This window comes from Muscardinus avellanarius (assembly GCF_963383645.1).
Source record: "Muscardinus avellanarius genome assembly, chromosome: 4".
Lineage (NCBI taxonomy): Eukaryota > Metazoa > Chordata > Mammalia > Rodentia > Gliridae > Muscardinus > Muscardinus avellanarius.
In genome coordinates, this window is record NC_137789.1 from 152315726 (window position 1) to 152333875 (window position 18150).

The window sequence follows — 18150 nt, forward strand, 5'->3', positions numbered from 1 at the left end:
TAATTATTTTTTAATAGTACTATCATTTCTTTCCATTAAGTCGGTGTCAGTGAACTAGAGCTTGGCCAAAAAAAAAAAAAAAAGTGAAAATGCATGTAGTCAAAAGTTGACTGATAATAGAAGTATGCCTTTTTTCTTAATCTCTGATTCCAAAATGAAAGGGATAAGAGAAACCAGGAAACATAACAAATGACAACTATTAATTTAGTGGGGGCGCAATTTGCATAGTAATGCAGGAAATGTGCTGCTGATGATCACATTTGCCCTATCATTAGAACCCTGAGAAATGCTCAGAACTTGACTGTGTCCTCCACCCGTTAGGACTTTTTGATAACTAAGCCATCTTCAGGATATGCACTGTTCCCGCAGCCCAAATTGACACCCCTCATTCAGCATATTTTCCGTTTTTGAAAACTTGTAAATATACATTTGGGGAAAACAAACATAGAAATCACATTCACTTGGTGTTTGACCCATATCTTTTGAAGCATCCCCTTCCCAGTTGGAGCCACATGTCATAGAGGTTGTAGATTCAGTCTACATCAACATCGAGATCCCTGGTTTCAGGAATTTTGTCACCTGAATACCTTCTAGGATCCTACCCAGGGACATTAAACCAACTAAGTTTTTTTTTCTTTTTACCCAAAGAAAATTCTAGAAAGAAAAGCCTAGCAGGAACTTGAGAAGTTAGAAAGTATAGGTGGAGGAAAAGCAAAAAAAGGAAAGGAACAAAAGATACAGAAATAAGAGTTCACTTCAGTTTAATTATCAAAGTTTTGCATTAATTATGCATTTTCCTACACTAATCTTAGTAACTTATCTATCTAGAGTGCTGGACCACACCTTATCATTTCTTGCCTCCATTTATCCAGTCTTGTATGTTTTGGATCCATCTTTCTATTCAGTTGAACCTCACTGTCAGAGGCCAGTTCAAACCTCAAACCCTCCAGGAAGTTATCCTTGATTGGGTTCAGCTGCCTGCAAACACGTACATCCTCGACTGATATCACGCATTTCATACCTCTTAGGACAACTACTATTGGTTCTTCCTCTCTTATCATCTCTTTCTAAATATCTTGCTTCATTTAACAAATGTTTACAGAGAATAGCAGACACTGTAGGCACCAGTAACATGGGGATGGTTGGAACAAAGCTCTCTGCCATCATGAAGTCTTTGAATATTTTTATAGTGGGTTAACATGGCATACACATTGAATTTTTAGCAGGCATTGAGGACATGGGGGTGATACTGAATGGGTTAGGGGAGGAAAAGGGAGAATAAAAACTTAAACAGTAAGGCAATTCTTCCTCAATGCTGAGTACATGTGAACTGGGAGGAGAGTGTCCATCCAGTCTGAGCCATCCCTGCCTTTCTTCTTTACTGTGGGTTTCACAGGGTGAATATCTTCATATTTGGTACATTTTTTCTGGCCTGTAAAGGCAATTCAACTACTTCATCTCTTGCTCAACAGAAGCAGCAGCCATCAGCTTCTATACCAGGGGGAAAGCAGAGCTAGATACAGTAAAGATGAATGTTGCTGAACATGGGACTCCAGCACGGTACCTTTCTCAGAAATTTTCAAGGGTGGTTTTGAACACAGGGAGCTTTCATCTCAGTGGACTGCTCCTCAGAACCTAACTGAAGGAGCTAAGAGAAACCCCCCACGATGGTTTGGAAATGGTGTGCTCCCCTGGGTTCCTGTGTTGGAAGCTTGGTCCCCAGTGTGTTCATGGGAGAAGTGGTGTGACCTTTAAGAGGTGGGAGAGGTGGTGTGACCTTTAAGAGGTGGAGCCTAGTGGTAGGTCACTGGGGTCATCAATCCTGGAAGATGTGGAGGTTGTGCTCATAGCTAGCTCTCCTGAGATGGTTGTTCTATGAGAGTAAACCAGCCTTCCTCACACTGGGGCCTCCATCTTGCCAGCTGATCTCTCCTCTCGCATACTCCCACGCTGCCATCTGCCCTGGGAGCCTCGCCAGAGCCAACCAGAGCTGTGCCATACTTTTTAGAACTTTTGTCTACAAAACTATGCGCTAAGTAATTCTATTTTTTATTATTTACCCAGCCTCAGGTAGTTTGTTGTAGCCATGGAAAATGAACTAATACCCTCCCTAAGGGCATGGGTTTTGTTTTCTTCCTCCCTAGGAGCTCTACACTACCTAGCAGTAGGTGTTGTCTCACAATTTCTCAGGTTTACAACAGCTTGAAGACCGGAGGGGTCTGACCAACAATCCAGAGAAAGCGGGACACTCCTAAGTATCTACACGGAGGAGGACTGGGATCACAGTGCTCTCAAGAGACAGAGCCTGGACGGATTGTTTTGCAAGAGAGGGGCCAAAGAGCTGTTGAACGTTAATCCAGCAGCCAGGTTCCAAGTGCCCCTCCTTCTTCCTTTCTTTCTACAAAGGGCTTCTTTCAATAGGAGGAATTCTCACAATCTAACTTTGCCGGAATACTTTCTTCTCTTGATCCAGGGCCAGGCCGTTTCCCCAAGGACCCCTGTTCATGTCAGAGGTGGCTCAGAGTTGGTGAAAAGGGATCTGGGTTTAGTGGTAAGGTACTCGGTTTATTGCATGTTTTCCATTCAAGCAGCCAGGGTCTTATCTTCTCTCTAACTGCTTTTGCTCCAGGGTTGGCAAAGAAAGAGCAGAAAGTGTGAGCTGCCTACAGGCAAATCGCATACGGGCCTCTGCTCCTGAACCCCAAAGAAAATCCTCCAAGATCTATTTTTATGTTTGGGATAAGTAGCACGTCCTGTGGCCGCTGCCACAGCAGAGTCACGTGGGTTCCTAATCTTGGCCCCAGCGGTACTGCAGTGGGGGTCTCAGCCAGCAAGGGCAAGACAACGGGAAGACGCTTCCGAGATGGAGTCAGCTGGGAAGTCCTCCGGGATGTTCAGCATCTCAGCACCATCTCATTTTAACACTTGACCCACAGAAAGGAAGTTCTGAGGGCAGTTCTGCTACTTGCAGAAATAAAAATCAAAATAGACCTCTTCTTCTATTGTAGGAAAAAAAATCACTTTCAAATAAGATTCCAGAGACGCAACTCAGACTTGAATTCAAACCAAGATTTTGACATGAGCTCAGCAAAACAGCATGGAATAAATCAATCATGTATGCTACATGTTTCAATAAATATGCCAATGATAATAAAAATCTAGGTGTGGTCTTCAAAAGCCAGCGTTTCTTATATTAAATTCCCTGTAGCGCTTTTAAATGGAGTTGAATAACAAAATAAAGCAGTGTGTGTATTTATGGGATTCTTTTCTTCAGAAACTTTTTGACTCAAGTAAAATGCACCCCATATGTATGATAACTAAACTGCCTTTTCATGAGCCATGTATTTTCCTCTAACACCATTTTTCAGTTAATGAATGTTTCAAGGGACACTTTTCCAACTTCTCCCACTTCCCCCAGACAAGATGTTCTAAGAAAAAAAAAAAAAACTGGGGAGGAAATACTTCACTACTATTTATAAACACGCGCAGTTCAGATCATGAAGGAAATGGGAAATTCACGTGTTTCCAGCACTTCAGATCGGAGTAAATGACTCCCAGGGCTTTTCATTAACTGATATTCAGTCCTAACAATCGAGATCAAGAGAGACCAGAGGATATTAAAACACCACACACACACACACACACACACACACACACACACATACACGCTCTCTTTAATGGCATCAAGTTTAGAAAGAAAGAAGCCTTTAAAAAGAAAGCAAACCAAAAACCTCTCAAGAATATTTTTTCTGTCCCCTGATCCCACCTAGGAAAAGGTTGTCAGCAAGGCATAGATTGCTCAGCAGTATTTCCTGGTCATCCATGCTGGGCCCCAGGACGCAGGGCTGACAGGGATGACCCCCGGGTGGAGGCACTGTGGCTCAGATTTCAGACTGGCAAGTATCAGGGAAACCCTGTGGAGGGGCTGATATGTGAACTTAGAGATAAGCTGGGGGCTGAGAAAAGGAGAAGATGGAGGAAGAGGTACCAGGCAGAGGGCTTGCAGCACAGGGAAAGCAGAGCCCCTCCTCCATCTGCAGCCCTGAGAGAGGGGCTTGGCCAAGCCCAGGCGGGAGGGTGGGCAGGGCCAGACCTCCAGCTGGCAGGCCATGCCCTGGAATTTGTGCTCTGTCCCAAAGGGAGTTGGGGGGTGGTCCCCCAAGTGTTGTGACCCTGGGGTGACTACAGGGTGTAGCCAGTTTGGTGCTGCGCTTTTTCAAAATCACTTGAGTTGTGGAGCAGGAACTGAAGCCCAGGAAAGAAAGGCCCAGAGATTGGAAAGCTCCGGACAAAGCAGCCTTACCTATGTAGGGTTCCCTGCGACTGCACAATGGGGACCCCTCCCACCCGAGCCTTCACTGGGGTCCCGCGGAGCAAGTAGGTTATGTGATAAGATGCTCCCCCATTACAGAGTCCCCTGGTGGAAATGGAAGGTGGGTGGGTGGGGTCAGCTGATACCTGAGCCTCCCACTGAGTTCAGGCTCTCTGTCAAGAAGTCCTGGTCCCCGAAAGGCGTGTGTGAGTCATTATTGCGGCAGCTCGCAATAGGCTGCTATTATACTTTTAGTTTCCAATTTTCTTATCTCTTACAAATGCTGGATATTTACCTTTTAAATCAAACCGAGTACAGCTAATATTTGGAAAATAGAATTTCACAACACACAATAAGACACCCAGATCTGTGCCTTTTTCTGCTCCAAACGACCCTTAGGGCTGAGACTCTTTGCCCCCAAGGACTTTCAAAAGCAAAAGCCAGTCATGGTTCCCTACTTGGCCTTGAGGATAGTATGGTAGTTAAGAATATTATAGAAACATTCCAGAAACACGGATTAGACACTTAAGAAAACAACAACAAGAAAAATCACAAGCCTCTAAAGGTCCCAAGCCTGTTCTTAATCCTAAATGGATCAAACTAAACATTGCCCCCCCCTCCCCCAAGCATTCATCTGGGATAAGAGATCCCGTGAAACTCTTTGGATGTGGAGTTTTTAAGCTTTTAAAGGTCAGATGGGAGCATAACAGGGTGGTGACCTCTTTATCACCCAGGACAGCAAAATTCAGGCTTAGGATACAAAGACGCGGACTTTGATTCAGAGAAAATCACCAGCCTACACTTACGCCTTAAAAATTCCCAGATAACCTGAGAGTGACAAGAAACAGGGACCATAAATAAAGTTAAGTACCTCAAAGAAAAAAGACACCCAAACTGGCTTTGTTCTGTCCCACGGAGTAATTCTGTTTCATGCTACGTAATAAAGGAGCCCAATCTCGTCCTTTCTAGTTTTGTCTGATTTACTGAAAACACATTCCAGATAGAGTTCTCGAATCCTTTTTTCTGGCACAGTTCTCAAAAGACTTAAAGCTTCATGAAAACAGACCATACCAGAATAGTCTCACTTTTTCAGAAAACCAGGGATTAATAAGAAGGAATGATCTGAGCCAACCATTAGTAGCCTCCAGGGGCCCTAGCACTGTATATTTTTGCTAGAAATATTAAATATCTTTAAGTGTATGTTTGCTCATAATTCCCATAATAAATGTTCTTTCATTTAATTTTATAAAATTTTAGTGCATTTTAAAAAATCTCAAATAAACTGGGAATGGTTCAATAAATGGTGGTTAGGCCACAGGAGTCTCCAGCTTCCTGCACCTCAGAATATCTGCTTAAAAACTCAGGTAAATTCCCCCAGGGTGGTTCCTACAGGCCCTGAGACATACCCTGAAGGTCAACTAGTGATCAGAAAAGTTAATGGTATTCAGGACCTTTGATTTTAAAAAATAATACCTGAAATGAACCAACCAACCACCACACTGTTATAGGAAACATTTGTGGTTCTACAGCCTTCTGAAATCCAATGGCCCTTCTATTGAAACCATGAAACTATTGAGACTATGGCTGGCATCATCAATTCACACACATCAATAGAGCTGACTCCAGCCCTGCATCCGGAGAGGCCACTGACCCGGGCCTGAACATCTCCCTGCACAGTCACTGATTTGAGGACGAGTGATGCTGTAGTCAGACTCAACGGAAGCCAGTGGCTGCAGAGAGACTCGGCCACTCATAACACAACTGGGCTTGATCCTAGACCCAAGTGAGGCGTGCATGCCCATCTCGCCACCAGGAGGCGAGACTGCTGAGAATGGCGCTCACAATCTCCTGACAGTGTACTGGGCATGTGAGAGGGAAACTGGGTCCTGGGGGTGTTATTTGAGCTCCTAAGACCGGACACCCATTCAATGTCATATCCTTGGGCTTCTTTTTTTTTTTTTTTGGTGGTACTAGGGATGGAACCCAGGGACTTTCTACCTCCGTGCTATACTCCCAGGCCTATGTTATAGTTTATTTGGAAACAGGGTCTCACTGCTGAGAGCCTCACTAAGTAGCTGAGGCTGGCTTTGAACCTGGGTGATCCTCCTGTCTCAGCCTTCCAAGTACTGGGATTACAAGCATGTGCCACCATGCTCGACTTCCTTGGGCTTTTCTGTTATTCACATTCATAAATCTCTTTTTCATACTTAACCCAATTTGAGACCAGTTTTGAAGGTTTTTTTTAAAAAAATAAAAGTTAATTTCATTGATAAAACTGTATATAAAAGTGAGAACCAAGCCAGGCATGATGGTACATGCCCGTAATCCCAGTACTTGGGAGGCTGAGATAGGAGGATTGCAGGTTTGAGGACAGCTTCAGCAAGTAGTGAGACTTTCATCAAACTAGACTCTGTTTTAAAATGAAATAAGTAGGGCTGGGGGTGTATCTCAGAGATGGAGTGTCCCCTGAATTCAATTCCCAGTACCATAAAACAAAGGAATAGATAAAAATAAAAGTGAGAACTGTTGCTAATACAACTTTGGACAGTATATCCTTAGCGACACAAAGTCATAAGTGACTCAAACACATTGCTGAGTAGGGTTTGTTTTGCCATCAGTCACAGCTCAGTGTGGTAGGCTTCTCCTTCAGTGTCTGCAGTGCTCGTATTCCTTACAAAGTGAGATCAAAATGTAGGCTCGGTCCTCAGAGAAGGAAATGAGGGGCGTGGCAATTTATGATGGAACCAATGGCACGGGATACGTACCACGCACTCGAGTTATTATGGGGGTTTCAAGTCCAGTGACAGTAGAAGAGCTTGGACTCTGCATACAGTATGTGAAAACAACTATTTGGAATAGTTGCCGGATTAAATAGATGCTAGAAAGCAGCCCGAATCAGGTAGAATTGGAGGGCATTCAACCCTGGTAAGACTAAAGGTAGGCTGGGTGAGATCTGTTTATGTATCTTTCCTTAAAGGGACTCCACAGTCCACGAGATGTTGGGAAGTCAAGAAAACCACAACTTAGCTGGACTGAGGGAGGCAACTGAAGACGGAACTTGAGCAGTGGAAGAACTTGCACAGTGAGGGAGGAACTCACAGGAAGACTACATGGAGGGGCTGACCCCTGATGTGCACACTGATGGGAGAGTGGCAAGGATCTGGACAGAGAGAAACAGCTAGAAGGTTGGAAAAACCAAGCAGAGATTTCAACCACTGGCCACAGCAGGGGAGATAGAGTGTTGAGTCAAACCCTGCTCAGATTACAGGAACTTGACAAATAGCTCAGGTTTCTTACAGAAGTTTCAGAAGGATCATTCATAGGCAAAAAGACTATGTCTTGAACTAAAGATTCAACCTTGGACAAGCCACAAGGCCGAACTAAACCCACCCTCACAAAGTCTATACCTAAGCCTTCACAAGTTCAAATGATAAGTTGGCAACTTAACTCTTGTGTAGAAAAATTCCACTGGGGTCCATTCAGTATACCATCCAAAATGTTCAGGAGTTCAGTTTTTTTTAATGATATGGAAAGAAATAAGTAATTATGGTTGATACACAGGTGTCAAAGTAGACATTAAAACTAATTTTAAAAATGACACAAATATTGGAATTAGTAGACAAAGATTTTAAAGTACCTAGAAAAATATGTTACAGGGATTTAAAAAATATATGGTCATAGTGAAAAGATGGGGAAAATCAGCAGAGAAATGGAGCCAAATGAAAATTCTAGAAACAAAAACATAATGTACGAAATAAAAAGCTTACTAGATATACTTAACATCAGATTGGAGATCTCTCTCTCTCTCTCTCTCTCTCTCTCTCTCTCTCTCACACATACACACACACACAAGTTTAAGATAGTCTAGTCAATAGATAACTTATGGTTTGAAGAATAGAAATCATAATAAAACAATAGATCAGAAATTGAATGGCTTATGGGACAATAATGAGTAGTCTGACATGCATTTGTAACTGTAGTCTCAGAAAGAAAAAAGAAAAAGAGTAGGGATATATATGTGTGTGTATATATATATATATGTATATATTTATATATATATATTCATATATATAAATATGTATATACACATATACAAATACATATATATTTAAGAAAGTAAAGCCCAAAAGTTTCTACAAATTGGGTGAAAAACATTAACTCACAAATCTAAGAAATTCAGTTAATCCTAAAAAAGGAAAATACAGAGGAAAAAAAATCACAGATTCATCATTTAAAATGCTAAACCAAAATAAAAAGAAACTCTTGAAATAAGCAGCCAGGAAGTAGAAGAAATATATTACATTGGGAGGAAGGATGATTTGAGTGACTGCTGACTCCTTATCAGAAGCAATGACTGTCAGATGACAATGAGGTGTTACTTTTAGTACACTGAAAGAAAAAAACAAGGAAAGAGAGACAACTGTTAATACAGATTTTATATTCAGGAAAACTATCCTTTCAAAATTAAGGCAAAGAGATATAGACTTCCGGGAAGATGGCGACCGAGAAAAGCAGGGCTTAAGAGTCCCGCTAACAACCAATCTCCATTACCACAAAAAGAGCGCCTTTCATAGCCAGAAAGCACCATCACCAGAAAAACAAAAAAACCCACCAGGCTCCAGAGAGAAAGCGGACTGAGAACAGAGCTCAGGGCCACAGAGGAGACACACGCGCCCGAGGACGTGGCAGCAGCGCCATACTGCCGGCGGCAGCGGCGAACTCAACGGACGGCTACAGCAAGCCAGGTGAGCCGCTGCGGAACAGCCAGGTGGGATCTTTCAGCACAGACAGCATTTAAAGCTCCCAGTGGCTGAGCTCAGCACACGCTGCAGGGATTCAGAGTGGAAATCAAAACCAGAGAAGAAAAAATACGCCAGCCTCATGGCCGAGGGCGTGGCAGAGGCGCCATATTGCCACCGGAGGCGGCAGCAGCAGTGAATTCACCGAGTCCAGTACAGCTACATCTGCGTACTCAAGAACAGTGAGTCAAATTGCGGGCCACAGAGGAGAAATCGCAGTATTGGGCCTCCTGGGACTTGACCCAGTGAGGGAGTGGTGGTGGCAGAGATATCACACCATAGGAGAACGTGCAACCTGGCACCCCCCATAGTTTAAAGCAGCCTCTATCGACTCCCTGGGTCGGAGACTCTGTGATACAACCCAGTAAAGGAGTAGTAGGGTCTGAGATAATACAGACTCGAGATCCAGACACCTTAAGTGAAGCCATAGTGACCCAAGGGAAGAACCCAGAGAAGGCACAAACCTCCGAAATCAAGGGAAAGAGGAATAACACTGGAGTAATGAATGTGCACAACCCCACAACATCAGAACCTGATAAAACAGAAAATCAGAGATTTCTAGAAGATCAAATCAGGAAAATAACTGTAGAAATAATAGAGGTGCTTCGAAAAGAACTCAGAGAGAGCCAAAAAGAGATAAAGGATGCAATTAATGAAGTAAAGGCCTCAATTCAAAGCACAAACAACCGATTAGACCACATGGGGAACAGAATCTCGCTCTTAGAAGATGAGCAATCCAAAAATGAATGCATAGTTTCTAATCTAGAAAAAAATATCCAACAGCAGGAATCTGACATTGAAGAAATATGGGCCCATCTTAAGAGAGCTAACCTAAGAATAATTGGAATAGAGGAGGGAAAAGAAAGTGATACCAAAGGGATCAACAATCTCTTCAAGGAAGTAATAGCAGAAAATTTTCCAAATATAGAGCAAGAGGTTGATACACAGATCCAGGAAACTTATAGAACTCCCTTTAGACAGGATCGAAGAAGAGGATCCCCACGCCATATAATTGTCAAAATGACCAATGTGGAAGCCAAGCAGAGAATCTTAAAGGCAACAAAAACAAAGGGCCAACTGACATTCAGAGGCAAACCAATTAGAATCACTCCAGACTTCCCAAACCAAGTCATGAGAGCCAGAAGGGCTTGGAGTAACATATTCCAAACTCTGAAAGAAAACAACTTCCAGCCAAAAATTTCCTATCCAGCAAAACTTTCTATCAAATTAGATGGAGAAATAAGAAGCTTCCGTGACAAACAGAAACTGAAGGAATTTATGTCTTCAAAACCAGCGCTAGAGAAAATACTCAAAGAGATTAACTACAAAGAAGAAATAGGTAACACTCACCAGAACCAGAGAAACAAGAGTTTCCATCCAACAGACAACTAAGATTGGTTATCTGTGGAGATTCATTATTTATGTTAGTCTTTTACCTATCTCTAAGTTGTATTGTTTGCCTTTATTGTTGTTAATTTTTAGGATTTCTAGTTGGAATATTAATATACCTTCAGATATAGCATTTGGAAATATTTTATCCAATTCTATTAGTAACTTTTAACTCTGTTTACATTGTCTTTGGATATACAATATTTTCTTTTATTTTTTAGGGAGTTTGTATATTCTTCTGTTGCCTGTGCCATTGAAATCATATCCAAGAAATCACTGCCAATTTCAATGTTGTGAGGTTTTATGACCCAGATTTTCTCCTAAAAGTTTATAGTCTTAAGATTTATATTTAGGTCTTTTATCTATTTTGAGTTAATACTTGTATATGGGATTAGGTAAAGGTCCAATTTTATTCTTTTCCATGTAATTATTATTTTTCAACAATATTTAGTTAAAAGATTATTATTTCCACCATCAAATGTTCGTGGAAACCTTGTCAAAAATAACTTGACAATATAGGGAAGAATTTAGCTCTAGGCTTGTATTTAACTCCAATGGTCTATATATCTGCCTTTAGAACAGTACTACACTGTTTCAATTATTGTAGCTTTATATGGTTTGAAATCAGAAAATATATATCTCCTAGCTTTGTTCTTTTTCAAGATCGTTTTGGGTATCTAGAATTCATATTCCATATTAGGATAGATTTTTTTCTGAAAAATAAATATATAAATATATGATAGTTTCACCTAAAAAAACAGAAAAAAATATGCTCTGGTAAGAAAGAAAGCAAAAAGAAATATTGAAATGCTATCTTTAAATCATCAAACGCTTGGTATCAGACAAATGAAACTGTTATGTGAGATTATCATTTTTAATTTTGGATAAATTGCTATAATACTAGATGTCAACCACTAAGCCAAGCATGGGAAGGAGGGATGGGGAGAGAATGGGGTGGGGATCGGGTGGGGGCTGACTGGGCGATGTGTGCATGTATGTCTACAAAAGTTTGTATCCCACTATGATATATGAATACAGTGCACCAATAAAATAAAATTTAAAAAAAATTAAGGCAAAGCAATTTTCAGAAAAATAGAAACTTAGGAATAAAATTGTTTTCAGACATACTCCTCAAGAAAAGTGCAGGGAAGTTGTTCAGCCATGTTGGAATGTCAAGATAGATGTGGAGCACCAGGAGAAAGTCAGGCCAGGGATGTGGGCACTGGGGACAGATGCCAAAGCTGATAATCCCGCTGCCTACTGCACTGGAAACTGGTACTACTGAGACCTCCAGTTAACCAAGCCAGTAGATTCTCTTTTTCATAAGCTAAAAATACAAAAAGTCTTGATTTTTCAGTGTCAGAGAATAGTCCTTTATAAGTTACAATCAAATTTTCAATCCAACAAAAACTATTTCATTTCAATTTTTTTCTAATAAGATATTAAAACAATGAATTCTAATTAAACTACTCATTAAAAGAATGTGAATTAAATCCATTTTTTATAAACTATTTCCACCCTCTACATTCTATGTCTATCAATACTTTCATATATATACATAGAATAAGTGACATTTACTTTATGTTAAACATATCTGTTTCTGAAGATATATTCTTTTTTATTTTTGTGGCACTGAGTATTAAACCCATAGGAGTCTACCTCCAGGCTATACCCCTAGCCTTTTTTTTCTTTTTATTCTTTGTTTTGAAACATCTTCTCTCTGGATTACTGAGAGTCTCTTTACATTGCTAAGGCTGTCTTCAAACTTGCGATTCTCCTTCCTGTCTCAGCCTCCCAGGCATGTGCCACCAGACGTGGCTTATTTATTTATTTTTAAACTTTCATCCTTACACTGTTCTTCACTGACTGAGTTTCAGTTTAGCAATGAGCAAGCATCACATTTACACAATCAACAGCGTGATTTATAAAAGGCCAGAATAGCCCAGTATGATGTATGAATATAATGCACCAATAAAATTTTTTAAAAAAAGAAAGTTTATAAAGATATAAAAGAAAGAAGGCCAGAGGACACAAAGAGATTCTGGATGCACATATTCATTTGAGGTGTATTATTTTGAGGAAATAAAATGGTTATTACTTTCCTCTTTTATTTTGTCACAAATCTCCAAAACTAGAAAAACACCAATAAGCCAACAAGCCAATGGGGAGACCAGCAAATGAACAGCAGCCTGGGGCTGGGAGTCAGATATACCGCAGGCGGAGGAGCTTCCTGCCTTCCCCTGTCATTCCATGAAATGTCCTGTCATGCAGGGCCCGGAGGGGCGGCCACACCCAGGAGAGCACAGCAGAGAAGGAGGGAATTCTGTACCTACAGAGTCCTGCTCTGAAAACCACCTTCTACAGGATCCCTAAGGGTGAAGCTATGTGCAAAGTACATTTTGCTCGCTGTGTGTGTGTGTGTGTGTGTGTGTGTGTGTGTGTGTGTGTGTTGTCGTTGTTTTCAAAAGTGTGGGAAATATAGTTGAAAATTCTCCAACAGTGCCTGATTGCTTGGGGAGACAGCATAGCTAGCAAAATCAGAAGAATGAATAACATAAAAATAAGATTAAAATTGGCCTATTATTCCTATAATCTTTACATTGGCTCTCCTCTAGCAAAAAGGTAGAGGTTGCATCGGTTTCAGTTTCACCAAAAAGACCCGACATTTCTGCAAGAAGGTTGAACGATGTACGGCTATGGAAAGATTAACCTGCAACCTGGGCATACAGAATACCCCCTCGCACATCCTAGAAGCCAGTAGATAGTCTAGAAACCTCTTCTGCTAGGAGTATAAACAGAATGCTAATGAGAAGAGATAAACATATTTTCCCTGTATCCCCAAAGCCAAAAACCGCAACCAACAGCCAGCTGCAGAAACTTATGGAATTGGCCCACAGAATATAGTATTACTAAAGGAGGGAAAGAAAGAGGACCGAATGACTTTCTGTTTTAGATTTAAAGTACTGGAGAGGACAAGGTGCTACTTAGCATTTCTACAGTCTAGAAAAGCTGCCTTTACCCAAACTGGCCTTCCAAGTATCCACTGTTTGCTACCACGGCATGGCCTTTATCTGCAAGAGCATCCCACTTCTGAAATCGGACCCGAGCGGGGAATGCTGATAGACAGATGGGAAGGCTTCTGATGGTGATGCTCTCAGATGAGCCGAGGATACAGAGTCCCACCCACCCGAGTTTTCAAGTGTTGGCACACCATGAACAGGAAAGGGTTCAGCCTTCTGGGGCTGCCCCTCCTCATGAAACCTTTAGGGAAGATATTACAATTTTTTCCCATTTACAAATGAAGATACCAAAGCTCAGCAGCGGCTTGCCCCAAATGCCAGAGTATGCTAGTATGGAGAGACCGGAGGACCAGTGCTTGAGTCTGTGTGGCTCAGCCAGGGACACTTGACTCTTCTGGCAGGGGAAGCTGAATGCCCCGGAAGGATCAGGAGGACATTGTGCCACAGATTCCACCTGTATCTGATCTACACTGCCAGGAATGGTGAATGCTGGGATAAGAGTTGTGTGTTGCCTTTGGTTCATGGACAAAGACAAGCAATTGATGTACTGTACTTGTAGGGCGCAGCAGCTCTGCAGGATGGGAAATCTACATTAACTCTGCGTGAGCCGCATGGGCTTTGACCCAGGTGGGATGGGTCAGGGGTGAGAGGGTGGCTGAGTTGCGTGGGTGTCCTCTGCGTCACCCTGCTACTTCTTTTCTTTTGGTGGTACTGGGGTTCTTGGAAGCCCTTCTACCTCTGGGCTACACTCCCAGACCTATTTTTTTATATTTTTATTTGGAAACAGGGTCTCTTAAGCCATCGCAGCTGGCTTCGAACCTGCGCGATCCTCCTGTCTCTCCTTCCCAAGCGCGGGGATTACAAGCGTGGACCACCACGCCCGGCAACCCTGCTCCTTCTGACCTGCGTTTCCTTCCTCCTCTGCAGAATGAGGGGTTGGATGGAGTGCTTACTAAGGGGCTGTTTGAATTCTGTAGAGGCTGGAGCACCCACGAGAAAGCAAAAGAGACTGTGTTATAAGCCTTCATACTGACGGTGGCATATTTTATCCAACAGATTGGAAAAGGTTGATGTTTAAAACTACTGGGTTGGTGAAGGGATAATAAAACAGGTAATCTTGGCTCTGCTGGTGACTGGGTAAGTTGGATCAACCCTTTAGATAGCTATTAAAAATAACAGCATCGTTGCACATAATAAAACATAATGCATATATCCAATGGTACTGATATATCACTCTGGCAGTTACATATGCATATATTTGCACATGGAAGATTAACTGTAGTGCTATTTACTGTAACAGAAAGGCAGGGATGGCCTATGTACCCTTCATTGAGGGCTGGTGTATTACACTGTGCTACATCCAAATACATGGAACACTATACAGTCATTATAAAGAATGAGGTTAATGAGTGTGTGCTGTTAGAATAGCATGGCCAGAATAAAATATTTCTTTTGTGTGTGTGTGATCCTGGGGATTGATCCCAAACGTATTCTACCATCGAGCTACACCTCCAGCCTGATTTTATTTCTTATTTGGAAAGAGGTTCTTGTTAGGTTAATGAGAGTCTCACTGCTTGCTGAGGCTGGCTTTGGACCTGTGATCCTCCTGTCTCAGCCTCCCAAGTACTGGGATTACAGGCCATACACCACCACGCCTGGCCAGAATAAAATATTTCTAAGACAAAAACACAGAAAACAGTAGCGTATAAGTTCATTTGATATGGCTATGTGGGTTTAAAGGGTATATGTGCATATGCAGGTATAAATCCTTTCTGGAAGAATTGATTTTAAAAATAATTATTAGCTGGGCATGGTGGCACATGCTTGCAATCCCAATACTTGGGAGGCTGAGACAGGAGGACTCCAGGTTTGCAGCCAGCCTTAGCAACTTAGTGAGGCCCTCCACAACTTTGTGAGACCCTGTTACAAAATAAAGAATAAAAGCCGGCATGGTGGTACACACTTTTAATCCCAGCATTTGGGAGGCTGAGACAGGAGGATCACGGTTTACTGATAGCCTCAGCTACTTAGTGAGGCCCTTTGCAGCTCAGTGAGACCCTATTTCAAATTAAAGAATAAAAAATAGGGCTGGAGGTATAGCTAAGAGGTAGAATGCTTCTGGGTTCCATCCCAAGTACTGCAATAAATAAATAAGTAAATAAAATAGGACTGGGGGTGTAGCTTGAAGATAGAATGTTCCTGGGTTAAGTCCCCAGTACAAAAGAAAAAATTGTCAAGTCATTGACATGGGAAAGGAACTTAGGGCCCAGGATAAAAGAGAGGGCTTTTTTTAAAAAAAAAAATTCTAGTACTTTCTGTATTCTTTGAAATTTTATATATATATTTACTTTTTCATAAAAAAACAAGAACAAAATAAAACTAGTTTAAAAACTGTTTTCCAGCCAGGAGTGGTGATGCAGGTCTACAATCCAAGCTACTCTGGAGGCTAAGACACAAGTTCAAGGCCAGCCAGGCCAACTTAGTGAGACCCTGTCTCAAATTTAAAAAAAAAAAATTAAAGTGTTTTCAGTCTATCAGAAGTAAAGACAAGGACATAAAAACAGATCAAAGAAATTAGGTCAACCATGCTATATAAAATATTATATATATACATATATCTTGTTACATATAGCATTACCTATAATATATATCCACTACATTTTGCATAGGTGTATATATATATATATATATATTTAAAATTGAAATTAAGTATAAACATAGTATATATGGCATACTATATATGTAACATAAACATAAATATGTACTATCTAAGCACAACCCCAGCTGGATAATTTACTCACCCAGCTGTTAAAGGTGGACAGCTCCTAAAATTCCAGCCACTGGTGGCACATGCTTGTAATCCCAGCATTTGGGAGGCTGAGACCAGAGGATCCCGGTTCGCGGACAGCCTCAGCTACTTAATGAGACCCTCTGCAACTCAGTGAGACCCAGTTTCAAAATAAAGAATAAAAATATGGGACAGGAGGTATAGCTCGGAGGTCAAATGCCCCTGGGTTCCATCCCCAGACCCACAAAAAAATAATATAAAAAAAATAGCCCAACTTCTCTAATTTGCGTTTGTTTAATGTTCTCAAACCCCAAGAGAGAAGGAGTCAAAAATAGCTAGGCGCTTTGAAACCCTTTTGGAAAAGGCGCTCTGTGGCATACTTGGTGGGTTTTTTTTTTTTTTTTTTTTTTTTACATTCAATGAACAAAAAAGTTCACTGTTCCGACCACCAAGAAAACGGCCAAGTTTTCAGAAACGCAGTCACATTTCTGGCTGACGTAAGGAGATTTTCCAACTGGGCTTTCGTCCGCACACGTCCGGGTGGTCTGCCTGACCTACCACAGCCTCCCCTGTGCCAACGATGTTGTTTGTAAAACTCAGTGTAAAAACAAAGCTTGTAAACTCATTGAAAGCCGGGGATGCTTTGTGAAAGGGAGACAAAGGTATGCACAGACCCCTCGATGGCCAAGACAGAGTCGATTCTTTTGAAAGATGGAAAAGTTGCTTTGGACGGATCCCTTACGTCTTTATGGGGAAGTACAGCTGACTTGCAGTTCCTTCTGCAGAACTCAAGACTGATTTATTTCCATTGGGCAGATGAAAATACACACGGATTTCATGGGGACGACTGGACTTCATAAACTCGTCCCTTTTGCCACGCACAGACTTTGATCTTTCCCACGGGCCTGGTTCTGAGCTGGGTGCAGTCAGCTGCCGGTGTGACACGTGAGTCTGCGCCCCTTCCTGTCGCCTGTTGAAGTTGGCTGTGCTCATCAGAAAACAAACAGCGCCAGCTCTGGAGGAAGGGCTGTGCCATGGCAGGGCGCTTTGTCTAGAGCAGAGCTGTTCCGAAGCCCCCGTGGTCCAGGGCTGGAAGGCGGCCCGGCCGCCACGTCTGTCTTCCCTTAGTCATCAGGGTGGACGCTGCTCCTTGGCCTGATCGGGTCTCTATCCCGTCTCTCACCCGTTGGTTTCCCAACTCAAAAAGGACTCCATGCCCCACGACGGAAACACTGTTCAATCTGCTCCACATAATTCACCAAAAGAAACAGCTGAGCTTGCAAAGGGCTGGCATTATTATCAGAGAATAATAGCCAGCTCCTGCTCAGAGAAGTGAAGACAGCCTGGAGACGCGGTCCCTGCCTGAGTACCGCTCTGTGGATCCTGAGCACCCAGCAACCAGGTCCCTGCCACAGCTTTTGGGGGCTGTAGATTGCTGAAGGGGCCGGGGCAGTCACGGAGAGCTTCCTGAGGAGGCAGCATCTGAGTTGGGTCCTGGAGGGTGCACAGGAGTGCGGCCAAGGGAAGACGACAGGGAAGCACCTTCCAGGACAAAGGAAACAAGGAGACTTTAAAGGCACAAGTGTGGGGACGGCACAGACAAGCAGAAGGTGTTTTGGGGGCTGGAAAGTGAAGTAAAAGGTTGGCTGTGAGAGACAGTAGGCATATTTCACAGCATGCTCTGAGCTCTTGATCACCCTCTACAAAATGATGGTGGCTGGGCGTGGTGACCCACCTTGTAATTCCAATACTCAGAAGGTGGAGACAGGAGGATTGCAGGTTCGAAGCTGGCCTCAGCAACTTAGTGAGACCCTGTTTCAAAAATAAAAAATAAAACAGAAG